At 38.8% G+C, this 13,651-nt stretch overlaps 1 protein-coding gene across 5 annotated transcripts in view; it reads right to left on the bottom strand.

Moving 5' to 3' along the window:
• Positions 1 to 13,651, bottom strand: part of COG6 (component of oligomeric golgi complex 6) — a 179,639-nt gene that overhangs the window by 23,981 nt on the left and 142,007 nt on the right. For 4 of the 5 annotated variants that reach the window (XR_009498678.1, XR_009498680.1, XR_009498676.1 and 1 more), the window contains one exon: positions 2,576 to 2,706. The exons of the other annotated variant lie outside the window; for it this stretch is intronic. The gene's annotated coding sequence lies outside the window, so the exon portion shown is untranslated. The remainder of the gene's footprint in view (positions 1 to 2,575; positions 2,707 to 13,651) is intronic. 5 annotated transcript variants of the gene reach the window in all.

Genomic DNA, 13,651 nt, shown 5'->3' with positions numbered 1-13,651 from the left:
TAAATGAATATATAAATGACTCAGGAACACAAAACTGTCTTAAAAGAAAAGCTGTTATTCAGATCAAGTCTGAAAGAGATGAAGAATTGATTCACTACCTTGGCAGTGTCACCAGTCTAAAGCTGTTCTTGCTTAGAAGTTGCTTGGCATATCTCTTCCATTCTATGGAGAGCTTACGTCGGGAAAGGGACTAAATATGAGTGTCTAGAAGCTGTACCAGTCTCAATTGTGCTCTTAAATAAAAAAAAAAAAAAAGAGGAAGAAGTAGCAGGAAGAGAAGGACAAGAAAGAGGAAGAGGAGGAAGGAGGAGGGAGAGGGGACAATACCTGCTCCTTTCCTGCATTCGTAGTTTTCTATAAACTTTCTTTTCAAAAATTCCAATCTCGGCCCTCAGCTGAATGGTGAGAAAGAGGATGTTCAATGCAACAGATAATCAAGTAGGGAAATCAGCAGGTAATCTAGTGGTTAATTGTTTTGTGGCTTCTGAGATAGAAAGAATAGATGATCAGAAAAAAGTCTGATCTGATCTTGACTCTCCCAGTTAAACCTGGATAAGTAGATTCAAATGTACCTCCCTGAAAAATTCCACACTATGTCAGCTTTAATGTTAAAGCTGTAAAAAAACAAACAAAAAAAAATCCCAACTCAACTGGATTAAACAATAAGGCAAGGTTCTATCCTCATAGCAGGAAGTTCAGCTGTAGAGCAGCTCCTGGGTTAGTCATCTCAAAGACTGATATTATCAGGCACTCATTCTCTTCCTTTCATTCCACTTGACCACCCTCAGTATGGGGTGTGTCTTCAGGCAAACCCTAGTTCTGTGTTGTTGGTTGGCTGCAATAGCTCCAGGCATCCCATCCCACATCCCTCACCAAGTCCACTGGAAGAAGAGTGCCCATCCCTTTCTGTGCATCTCTTATTATTTTGTGTGTGTGTGTGCATCTCTTTTTTGTCAGTGAGGAAGCATTTCTCAGAATTCCTCCAGCAGATTTCACCTCCTATCTTATTGCCAGAAATGATTTCTCCCAAACAAATGATTAGCAAGAGTGTAGTTTCATTGTTTAGGATAATACAGGACTTACCCTTGAGTGAGGTGTGAGATTGTTCTCCTGAAATACGGATAGATACCTGAACAAAGTCAGAATAGTGTTAGCAAGGAACAGGGAAGGAAATGGGTTTTGAGTAGACGACTAACAGGGTCTGCCACACATCCTTCCTGTTGTCTTTTTCAATTCTTACCTTCCTTCATTCTTGGCGAACAAAAGTTGATATTCCCATTCATTGAGTAGGGACTCGATAAACAAGTCTAGCTCAGGAGAGCAGTAGGAATTGTAGCTATAAATCTGGGAGCCATCGGCATAAGGATGGCATTTATAACAATGAAACTGGATGAGATGACCTATGAATGTGAAAGGAAAGAATCCCGAGGATACTCCAGTGTTAGAGGTCAGAGATATACAGTGAAACAGCAGAGGACTGAGAAGGAGCAACTAGAGATAAACAGAAAACTAGGAGTGTGGTAACTTGGAAGTCACATGAAGAAACAGTTTCAAGGAAGAGGGAGTGATCCACAATGTCACTTATGGTTTGAATATGCTTAAGTTTTGATTATTGGATTTAGCAATATGGAGGTCATTCATGAACTCGACAAAAGCAATTTAGGTGGAGAGGTGAGAACAAAAGCATACCTAGGATAGACTTGAGAGAGAATGGGAGGAGAAACTTAGGAGACATGAAGGAGAGTCAACCCTATTAAGGAGTTTTGCTGTAAAGAGTAGCAGAAAAGTAGCACAGTAGATGGGACAAATAACTGCTTCTGGAAATTATTCTCCTCTCTTTCTGATTATTCAAGAAAGAGAGGAGAAAACTGCTGGGCAATATCCTTGGGTAGAACACAGGAAATGGCATTCCAATTTCATGTACAAGTGCAGGGTTGCCCTTGGCAAGGAGCCAGGATAGTATATTCATAATAGCAAAAGAGAAAATACACTATAAGGTCTCAGATGCAGAGTCAGTTAGATATGCTTTGGACGCTTGTGCAAGTTCTTTTGTGATTGCTTTGATCTCAGTTAAATAGCAAGCAAGTTGTCAACTGAGAGCATGGATGGGGGTGAAGTGATGAGAAGTTTGAGGAAAGTAACAAAATATGGAATGTGGGAGACAGAACAGACTAAGGAATTATAGGATTGTAAACTCTTTTGTTTGGATGTTGCTATATATAGAATTCCAACTTAAAGTGTAAAATGAGCTCACCGGGGGCTTCTAATGTGCAATGGTAATTACATTGAGTTATAAGGTTACAGAAAAACACATTACCATAGTATCGCAGTAGTTGGGGAACCCTCTATAAAAAAGAGAGAAACCACTGCTACCTTCATTCAAAGTAGCCTCCCAGGCACATTTGTCCTACACAATTGAAAGTATTTATACTAACAAAATAGGTCGTGTTAGCGTGCTCTATTCCAAACTCATTTCCTGGGATGTTCTGGACTTTAACATTTCAGGTACCGGTCACCTGAACCTCCCTGATTGAGAACGAGCAGCTCTGACCATAGCTCTCTCTGACTTGGTTACCTGGAAATACATGTCAAAGGGATTAAAACCACGGGCTCAGATGCTACCGACTCTGGAATCCGGATTCCACTTCTTTCAACTATGCTGCTAGTTGAGCTGGTTGCTTAACTTCACTGTGCCTGTTTCCTTATCTGTAAATAAGGATACAAATAAGGTCATTGTATTGTTGAATGAAGTAAGGAAGAAAAGCATTCGGAACAGTGCCAACACATAGTAAGTGCTCATAAATATTAACTGCTTTTATGATTATTGGCCATTGTTCAAGAACCAAGGGAAGCAGTGCAAACCTGACCTCATGTCACTTGCTGACAAATAAAGTCCTTTGTTTCTGACTGAGAGTCTCCTGTCTTCTGCCAACATCCATGAAACTGTGGCAGGCTAACTTATTAGTTTGCAAGAAGGGTAAAAATCTCAGACCCTTCACAGTCTGTGATACCCTTAGAGTCCCTGTTCCATGTATGTGTAGTTATACCCTCTTTATTCCCTGTGGAATCATTATGCTCTGATGCTGGCAACTTGCTTCAACTACCTCTTCTCGGCAGCCATGCCACGCCCACACCACTGGACAGGACTTTCTCCTATGACCCAAATCTAGCCACACACTTCCAACACCTGCTCAGTATTTTCAGGCAGGTCAAGCTCCAGACCAGTCCTATCCAAGCTTCTCCACAGTATCATTTTATTAACCAAATACATTATAACCTAATCATTAACAACATTAATAATGAGGATTAACTGGCACCAAATATCAGCATTTGGTTGACAAATGTACACATTTGAAACTTTAGTGCCATTGGTGCTTTTTGTTAAGGGGGGACAGGAAACCAAGCTCCCTCTCTGACCACAGCATTCTGATTTGTCAACCATTCATGAAATGTGACAGAACTCAAAGATGGATGTAAAGCCGGGGCCGGCCTCTGGGGCCACCCAGATAGCGTGGAAAATGCAATCCAGCGATGGTAATCGAATCAAGAGGAAGGGAACGTTGCCATCATCATTTTGCCAGACATATTCCAGACGCTGCACAGTTTCCCAGACTACTGGGATGGATGTCATACAAGCAGCTCTGTCATTACTGTGTGAGCACTTGTGTGCAAATTGTTGGACAATTAACATTGGGGCCGTGATAGCTTTTACACTCATGAAGGTTATGTGTCTAACAGAAATTGCCACTCTCTCAGAGTTGGCTTCTCATCTAATAGTCATAGTTATCAAAGAGACAATGATTAAATTAATTATGATTGTAAAAATAGTGCCTCATCCTGATACCTCACTTTATAAGTTACAAAGAATTTTTCACATTAGCTCATGTTATCCTCACAACTCTTTGAGACAAGTACTCTCCACTCCATTTTATAACTTAAAAAAAGGGGGTTCATACACAAGATTTATGCATTTTATATCAAAAATAAAAATTGTAAGCAAATATCCAATCTAGTTAACAATATATATGCTGAAGTATTTAGGGGGAAAGTATACTACTCCCTGCAAATTTACTTTGAAATCCATCAAAAAAATGGAATAAACTAATGGATGGATGGAGGGTTGCATACACGAACAGATAATGTGATGAAGAAAGTATAGTAAAGGTTAATGGTAAAAACTCTAGGTGGTAGGATTATGGGTATTCACTGTAAAAGTCTTTCAGTTTTGCCTTTCAGTTGAAATTTTTTATAATAAAATGTTTGGGGAAAAAATGGAGGCTTAGAGAGATGAAACCTGTCTTTAGGTTACAGTCTGAGGATGGGCTGAGACCCAGATCTAGTTCATCTGATCCCAGTTCCCATCAGCAATGGGAATATTTAAGAAAATCATTATTGTTCAGTGTTTAAAGGAAGGTTGCAGTACAGGTAAGTACTGAATTCTGGGTCAATAAGAGCTATGCAAAACCAGGACAAGCTCTACCATAAAAGGGGTGATATTTAAGTTCGGAGACAGCATTTTTAAACCCACGTTGATGCAGCTCAGGGAGTACTGTCTCCTTCGTAGAAGTCTCTTTGGGGTATTTGACATTTACTGTAACGATGCTGTCTCACTCAGCACTGTCGCCCCTCTGAAGGGAGTACTTTCAGGGCTTAAAACACTTCTTCACATATTCTCAATGATGACAAAACTTTGTCCTTTGAAAAGATCCAAATGTCACCTGAAGCCCAGTTAGGTGAATGAGATTCAACATTGCCAGTATTATCTCTTTGTAAAGCTACCCAGTAAATGCAAAGCATAAAAGGAGAGTTTTTGTTTGGCTGGTTTTGTCTTTGTTTGATTAAATGAGCTAGACCCCTAAACTAACAAAACTGTTTTTCTGGTATGACACAAAAATTATCTCTGAAACCTACACTGTGCTGGTGTGTGGGGAAATGGCAGCATCTCGCCCATGACAGCACTTCTCAACCTTCATAATAACAACATATTTAAAAGCTTTCTCCTCCAGTAGCCTGGAAACTTCACAGGAACCCTGGAAGCTGTCTCACTTCCCCAACACAGGGCCTGTGGTTTTATATATTTACAAAAAGAACTAATAAAAGAATGAGTTAATGAATGAATAAGTAAGTGAATGAACTGATTATGTTAACTAATGTGAAAAACTGTGACCTTTCGACTGTTTCTGGCCCAGTATTTCTATTGGAATTTAATTTCCTCAGTATCACATCCCATGTATGTTATGTTATGCAATGATTAAAAAGTAGCAAAACTACATATAAAGATAAAAGGTTTTGAGTCCCTCCCATTAGGAAACTTGCACAAGCCTCTTAGATAGCCTCATCCACCAGAGGGCAGACAGCAGAAGCAAGAAGAACTACAATCCTGCAGCCTGTGGAACAAAAACCACATTCACAGATAGATAGACAAGATGAAAAGGCAGAGGGCTATGTACCAGATGAAGGAACAAGATAAAACCCCAGAAAAACAACTAAATGAAGTGGAGATAGGCAACCTTCCAGGAAAAGAATTCAGAATAATGATAGTGAAGATGATCCAGGACCTCGGAAAAAGAACAGAGGCAAAGATCGAGAAGATGCAAGAAATGTTTAACAAAGACCTAGAAGAATTAAAGAACAAACAAACAGAGATGAACAATACAATAACTGAAATGAAAACTACACTAGAAGGAATCAATAGCATATTAACTGAGGCAGAAGAACGGATACGTGACCTGGAAGACAGAATGGTGGAATTCACTGCTGCGGAACAGAATAAAGAAAAAAGAATGAAAAGAAATGAAGACAGCCTAAGAGACCTCTGGGACAATATTAAACCCAACAACATTCGCATTATAGGGGTCCCAGAAGGAGAAGAGAGAGAGAAAGGGCCAGAGAAAATATTTGAAGAGATTAGAGTCGAAAACTTCCCTAACATGGGAAAGGAAATAGCCACCCAAGTCCAGGAAGTGCAGAGAGTCCCATACAGGATAAACCCAAGGAGAAACACGCCGAGACACATAGTAATCAAATTGGCAAAAATTAAAGACAAAGAAAAATTACTGAAAGCAGCAAGGGAAAAATGACAAATAACATACAAGGGAACTACCATAAGGCTAACAGCTGATTTCTCAGCAGAAACTCTAAAAGCCAGAAGGGAGTGGCATGATATACTTAAAGTGATGAAAGGGAAGAACCAACAACAAAGATTACTCTACCCGGCAAGGATCTCATTCAGATTCGATGGAGAAATCAAAAGCTTTACAGACAAGCAAAAGCTAAGCGAATTCAGCACCACCAAACCAGCTCTACAACAAATGCTAAAGGAACTTCTCTAAGTGGGAAACACAAGAGAAGAAAAGGACCTACAAAAACAAACCCAAGACAATTAAGAAAATGGTCATAGGAACATACATATCGATAATTACCTTAAACGTGAATGGATTAAATGCTCCAACCAAAAGACACAGGCTTGCTGAATGGATATAAAAACAAGACCCATATATATGCTGTCTACAAGAGACCCACTTCAGACCTACGGACACATACAGACTGAAAGTGAGGGGATGGAAAAAGATATTCCATGCAAATGGAAATCAAAAGAAAGCTGGAGTAGCTATACTCATATCAGATAAAATAGACTTTAAAATAAAGAATGTTACAAGAGACAAGGAAGGACACTACATAATGATCAAGGGATCAATCCAAGAAGAAGATATAACAATTATAAATATATATGCACCCAACATAGGAGCACCTCAATACGTAAGGCAACTGCTAACCGCTATAAAAGGGGAAATCGACAGTAACACAATAATAGTGGGGGACTTTAACACCTCACTTACACCAATGGACAGATCATCCAGACAGAAAATTAATAAGGAAACAGAAGCTTTAAATGACACAATAGACCAGATAGATTTAATTGATATTTATAGGACATTCCATCCAAAGACAGCAGATTACACTTTCTTCTCAAGTGCGCATGGAACATTCTCCAGGATAGTTCACATCTTGGGTCACAAATCAAGCCTCAGTAAATTTAAGAAAATTGAAATCATATCAAGCATCTTTTCTAACCATAACACTATGAGATTAGAAATGAATTACAGGGGAAAAAAACGTAAAAAACACAAACACATGGAGACTAAACAATACGTAAATAAATAACCAAGAGATCACTGAAGAAATCAAAGAGGAAATCAAAAAATACCTAGAGACAAATGACAATGAAAACAACGACAATCCAAAACCTATGGGATGCAGCACAAGCAGTTCTAAGAGGGAAGTTTATAGCTATACAAGCCTACCTCAAGAAACAAGAAAAATCTCAAATAAAAAATCTAAACTTACACCTAAAGGAACTAGAGAAAGAAGAACAAACAAAACCCAAAGTTAGCAGAAGGAAAGAAATCATAAAGATCAGAGCAGAAATAAATGAAATAGAAACAAAGAAAACAATAGCAAAGATCAATAAAACTAAAAGCTGGTTCTTTGAGAAGATAAACAAAATTGATAAACCATTAGCCAGACTCATCAAGAAAAAGAGGGAGAGGACTCAAATCAATAAAATTAGAAATGAAAAAGGAGAAAGTTACAACAGACAACGCAGAAATACAAAGCATCCTAAGAGACTACTACAAGCAACTCTATGCCAATAAAATGGAAAACCTGGAAGAAATGGACAAATTCTTAGAAAGGTATAACCTTCCAAGACTGAACCAGGAAGAAATAGAAAATATGAACAGACCAATCACAAGTAATGAAATTGAAACTGTGATTAAAAATCTTCCAACAAACAAAAGTCCAGGACCAGATGGCTTCACAGGAGAATTCTATCAAACATTTAAAGAAGAGCTAACACCTATCCTTCTCAAACTCTTCCAAAAAATTGCAGAGGAAGGAACACTCCCAAACTCATTCTATGAGGCCACCATCACCCTGATACCAAAACCAGACAAAGATACTACAAAAAAAGAAAATTACAGACCAATATCACTGATGAATATAGAGGCAAAAATCCTCAACAAAACACTAGCAAACAGAATCCAACAACACATTAAAAGGATCATACACCATGATCAAGTGGGATTTATCCCAGGGATGCAAGGATTCTTCAATATATGCAAATCAATCAATGTGATATACCATATTAACAAATTGAAGAATAAAAACCATATGATCATCTCAATAGATGCAGAAAAAGCTTTCGACAAAATTCAACACCCATTTATGATAAAAACTCTCCAGAAAGTGGGCACAGAGGGAACCTACCTCCACATAATAAAGGCCATATACAACAAACCCACAGCAAACATTCTCAATGGTGAAAAACTGAAAGCATTTCCACTAAGATCAGGAACAAGACAAGGATGTCCACTCTCACCATTATTATTCAACATAGTTTTGGAAGTCCTAGCCACGGCAATCAGAGAAGAAAAAGAAATAAAAGGAATACAAATTGGAAAAGAAGAAGTAAAACTGTCACTGTTTGCAGATGACATGATACTATACATAGAGAATCCTAAAGATGCCACCAGAAAACTACTAGAGCTAATCAATGAATTTGGTAAAGTAGCAGGATACAAGATTAATGCACAGAAATCTCTTGCATTCCTATACACTAATGATGAAAAATCTGAAAGAGAAATTAAGGAAACACTCCCATTTACCATTGCAACAAAAAGAATAAAATACCTAGGAATAAACCTACCTAGGGAGACAAAAGACCTGTATGCGGAAAACTATAGGACACTGGTGAAAGAAATTAAAGATGATACCAACGGATGGAGAGATATACCATGTTTTTGGATTGGAGAAGTCAATATTGTGAAAATGACTGTACTACCCAAAGCAATCTACAGATTCAATGCAGTCCCTATCAAATTACCAATGGCATTCTTTATGGAACTAGAACAAAAAATCTTAAAATTTGTATGGAGACACAAAAGACCTCGAATAGTCAAAGCAGTCTTGAGGGAAAAAAACGGAGCTGGAGGAATCAGACTCCCTGACTTCAGACTATACTACAAAGCTACAGTAATCAAGACAACGTGGTACTGGCACAAAAACAGAAACATAGATCAATGGAACAAGGTAGAAAGCCCAGAGATAAACCCACGCACCTATGGTCAACTAATCTATGACAAAGGAGGCAAGGATATACAATAGAGAAAAGACAGTCTCTTCAATAAGTGGTGCTGGGAGAACTGGACAGCTACATGTAAAAGAATGAAATTAGAACACTCCCTAACACCAAACACAAAAATAAACTCAAAATGGATTAAAGACCTAAATGTAAGACTGGACACTATAAAGCTCTTAGAGGAAAACACAGGAAGAACACTCTTTGACATAAATCACAGCAAAATCTTTTTTGATCCACCTCCTAGAATAATGGAAATAAAAACAAAAATAAACAAATGGGACCTAATGAAACTTCAAAGCTTTGGCACATCAAAGGAAACCACAAACAAGACGAAAAGACAACCCACAGAACAGGAGAAAATATTTGCAAACGAATCAACAGACAAAGGATTAATCTCCAAAATATATAAACAGCTCATGCATCTCAATATTAAAAAAACAAACAACCCAATCCAAAAATGGGCAGAAGACCTAAATAGACATTTCTCCAAAGAAGAGATACAGATGGCCAAGAAGCACATGAAAAGCTGCTCAACATCACTAATTATTAGAGAAATGCAAGCCAAAACTACAATGAGGTATCACCTCACACCAGTTAGAATGGACATCATCAGAAAATCTACAAACAACAAATGCTGGAGAGGGTGTGGAGAAAAGGGAACCCTCTTGCACTGTTGGTGGGAATGTAAATTGATACAGCCACTATGGTGAACAGTATGGAGGTTCCTTAAAAAAACTAAAAATAGAATTACCATATGATCCAGCAATCCCACTACTGGGCACATACCCAGAGAAAACCATAATTCAAAAAGACACGTGGCACCCCAATGTTCATTGCAGCAGTATTTACAATAGCCAGGTCATGGAAGCAACCTAAATGCCCATCGACAGACGAATGGATAAAGAAGTGGTGGTACATATATACAATGGAATATTACTCAGCCATAAAAAGGAACAAAGTTGGGTCATTTGTTGAGACGTGGTTGGATCTAGAGAGTGTCATACAGAGTGAAGTAAGTCAGAAAGAGAAAAACAAATATCATATATTAATGCATATATGTGGAACCTAGAAAAATGGTACAGATGAACCAGTTTGCAGGGCAGAAATTGAGACACAGATGTAGAGCACAAAGGGTGGAGGTGGTGGTGTGATGAATTGGGCGATTGGGACTGACATGTATACACTGATGTGTATACAATTGATGACTAATAAGAACCTGCTGTATGAAAAAATAAATAAAATTAAATTAAAAATAAAAGATAAAAGGTTTTCTATGGATCTCTTTTTCCACCTTTTAATTACCATGTAATTTTTGGTTACCGTCCTTGAACTTTCCAAGTATGCAATTACATCTTTTATAAAAAGAATTCTTGCCTTTCTATATTTGCTTTTTTTTTTTCTTTTTATTCACTTGTAGTTACTAAAAGTGCATCTCACACAGGAAGACAAGCATCGCTGGTGGGCTGGGCCCTTAGGTCTTGCTGCTTTCAACTCTCTCACTAAAGACAATGGTAACTCCTGTGTTAAGTACACAGTGTTTATTGTGTCCACAAACAAACGTTTTATTAATATAAATTTAGAGTTTTATTAGTAAATGGATCTGAATATTAATGAATTTCTTCTGTCATTTAAGCTAGTGATGCACTGGACCATGTTCTTGGCTACTGTGATGAAGTGAAACAACAAGGATAATAATACCTACCATCTGGATTGTGTGAGCATTACAGAAGACACAGAACATCTGGCAGTACAGGTAACATGGTTAAGGATCCCCATCCCCTCCTCTGGATTCTGTTTGGCTCTAGACTACTGACCACAGCCCCGTCTGCTCCTAGTCGCGGCCTCTGCTGCTTGGGTGTTGCATGTGGATTTCCATTTCCTGGTTCGGCACAGCTCTGGGCCCCTGAGTTCCTCACCTTCCTTCATCCCTGGCTCAGAGTGAGCTTTTTCTCTGCACTCTGGCTGTAGCTCTGGCCGTTCTGAGATGCAGCTCCTCCCCTGCTTGCACACCCACCCTTCCCTCCAGTGGGTCCCCAGAGCTATCTCCACCAAGACGCCCCTGTGCTGCTGTCACCTGACACCAGGGGCCAGTAACAGCTTCTTGTGAGACCTGCCAACTGCATACTCTTAGGTTTGACAGCGAAAAACAGAAAGTAACAGTTACATCAACAAATCAGGCCAAAGTGCTTTTTAAAAACATGAATAACTCCTCGACAACAATTATAGGCAATCCCCAAAGCCTAACTGGAGACCATTTTCCAAGAACAGACCCAGACCTGAGTTAAAGGTGCCTGAAAGCTTAATTCTACTTGCAAATCACTGGTAGTATTTTAGCAAATTTCTGCAGAGTCCTGTGTTTCATTAAAGCATATACTGAAGATGCTTTACTAGCATATGTAGTTTATCAATACAGTGCAGATAAGTGTTCACCCACTATTTTTAGGCAAGAGCTTGGTAATCCACTGTTTCCTTTATCATCATAGCTGCTGAGATGCTCAGATAAAAGTTTGTACAATAGTGGGAAAAAAGCCAATCTTCATTTGCTGAGGTTTCTAATATAATCATTTTACATCTTTTACTGTTTAGGTCTTGTTATTTTATTTTTGTGCTATTACATAAAAGCAGTCACTTGGAGGTCTTGATTATATTTGTACTATAGACACAGTTGTGTAAAGAAGAAAAAGAAAGTAATTTCCTCTTTTTCTTTCTTTATAGAAAGCACAGCAAGGCCTTTGGGATCTGAGTTCTGAAGTCCTGCCTTCGGGAGACTTGGCAGTGTTTCCAGGACTAAAGATCTAAATAATTCCTTCCCCCAGTCTCTGTTTGGAAATGTTTAGCACTTTGGGAGAAGCAAACAAGGAGATGGGCATTAAACAGGAGAGGGACTGGGGATTTGAGCTTTAATGAGAGGATGAAAACAAAGGCAGGAGATGGCCATGTTTCCAAGACCTCGGGACTGGGAGACAAGACAGGGGACTATGGGGGTGGACACATGTAAACACCTGAAGACACCAATGACCCCTCCCGTATATCATCCCACAGATGATAGGAACTCGGATAAGGGGGAACCATGTGCATACCAAGTGTCTTGGTGCTAAAAACAATAGGAAACGTTTCCATGGTTGAGACTGAAACAAAAGAAGAAGCCACTGTAGGGGGGTCTCTGCAATCCTCCTTCAACATGGGGGCCAGGCAGACAGCCGCGCAGGTCAGATCACTTCTGAAGCTAATGTAACAGCAACTCCATCAACTAAGAACAAGTATCCTCCCTGTATTGCTGGGGCAATGTACTAGTGTACTCTAATAAAGGTGGGGAAGATACCCGAATTAATATTTGATTTTGTGTGCCTTACAAAATCTTGCTCAAAGACAGATTTTGTTTGATATTTGGTGGGGGGATGGGGTGGACCTAAGATGCTTTTTATTCAAGTGGCTAAGTGGTTCACACCTACACAACTGGATTTTATCTTTTATTATATCCATGCTATATGGCATAAACTAACACACAGTCCTTTTAGGAAATATACAAATTATAAATAATTAAAGGAGAAGTGAGTTCAAATGCTTTGCCTTTATTTCAGCTTATGAGGCTTAGCTTATAGATATAATCTACAGTTCAACTTATTGATCTGAGGGACAAAATTCCACTCAGCCTCAAGGTTTACTTTGTCAGCTGAGGGATAATAAAATTTTGTCTTTCCATTCCTATTTCCGTCTTTTTACTCTTAATTATTTTCCAATTATCCTTGCATTTTTTTAGAGCCCACTGTTAATACCTTTAATACTCTAGCTTAATATCCCAGCTTCAGAGTTTGTATCTGAGTTAAGACATATGTCATTTCTTTTACACTGTAGTAGCTCTCCCCCAAGAAGAAAAATGCGGAAGAAAACTTTATCCTTTTTAGATTTGTTCCTTGTTCTTTCAGTTAACTGACTTGTATGAAGGTTTTGTGTTGAGCAATATCCAAACCAGGGAAATTTCTAGAATTCGTGTCAGTTCAAGGCTCAGGTAAGCAAGATTAAGTGTATCAAGTGTACCAATTCGAACCATTGGGATCATTATGGGGTTTGTAAAAGTCAGTCTTATCAGACCTCCTGTTATGGTCTGAATGGAAAAGCAAACTTAGCAAAGATTTCCCAGTGAGGTCCCCAAGGATGCCACAACCTTGGTGGATTAAGTGAATTCATTGCTATTCAGGGTCTGGTCCTGAGCCCTGCAAGCTTAGAAACCCAATCAATCAGAACATCAAGAGTAGATCCTGCTCTCTGGAAAGACTCACATTCATTGGATCCCCAGTTACTGATGTATAATAACCAGAATGGCAATTGATTAACTTACAATGAAACATAAAGCAAAGGACCAGACCAGATCTTCTTGCTGGTTCATTTGCTCCCCTGTAGACGAATCTACAAGGAAAGCCAGATTATTATCAGGAAGAGGCTTGATAGACGAGTCAAACCAGGGGAGCAGGTTGAAGGACATTAATGCTGCTGCCAGCAAGCCATCCA

This window comes from Balaenoptera ricei, chromosome 18 (genome assembly GCF_028023285.1).
Source record: "Balaenoptera ricei isolate mBalRic1 chromosome 18, mBalRic1.hap2, whole genome shotgun sequence".
Classification (NCBI taxonomy): Eukaryota; Metazoa; Chordata; class Mammalia; order Artiodactyla; family Balaenopteridae; genus Balaenoptera; species Balaenoptera ricei.
The sequence above is the reverse complement of the archived record's forward strand: the minus strand, read 5'-3'. Positions and strand labels throughout refer to the sequence as shown.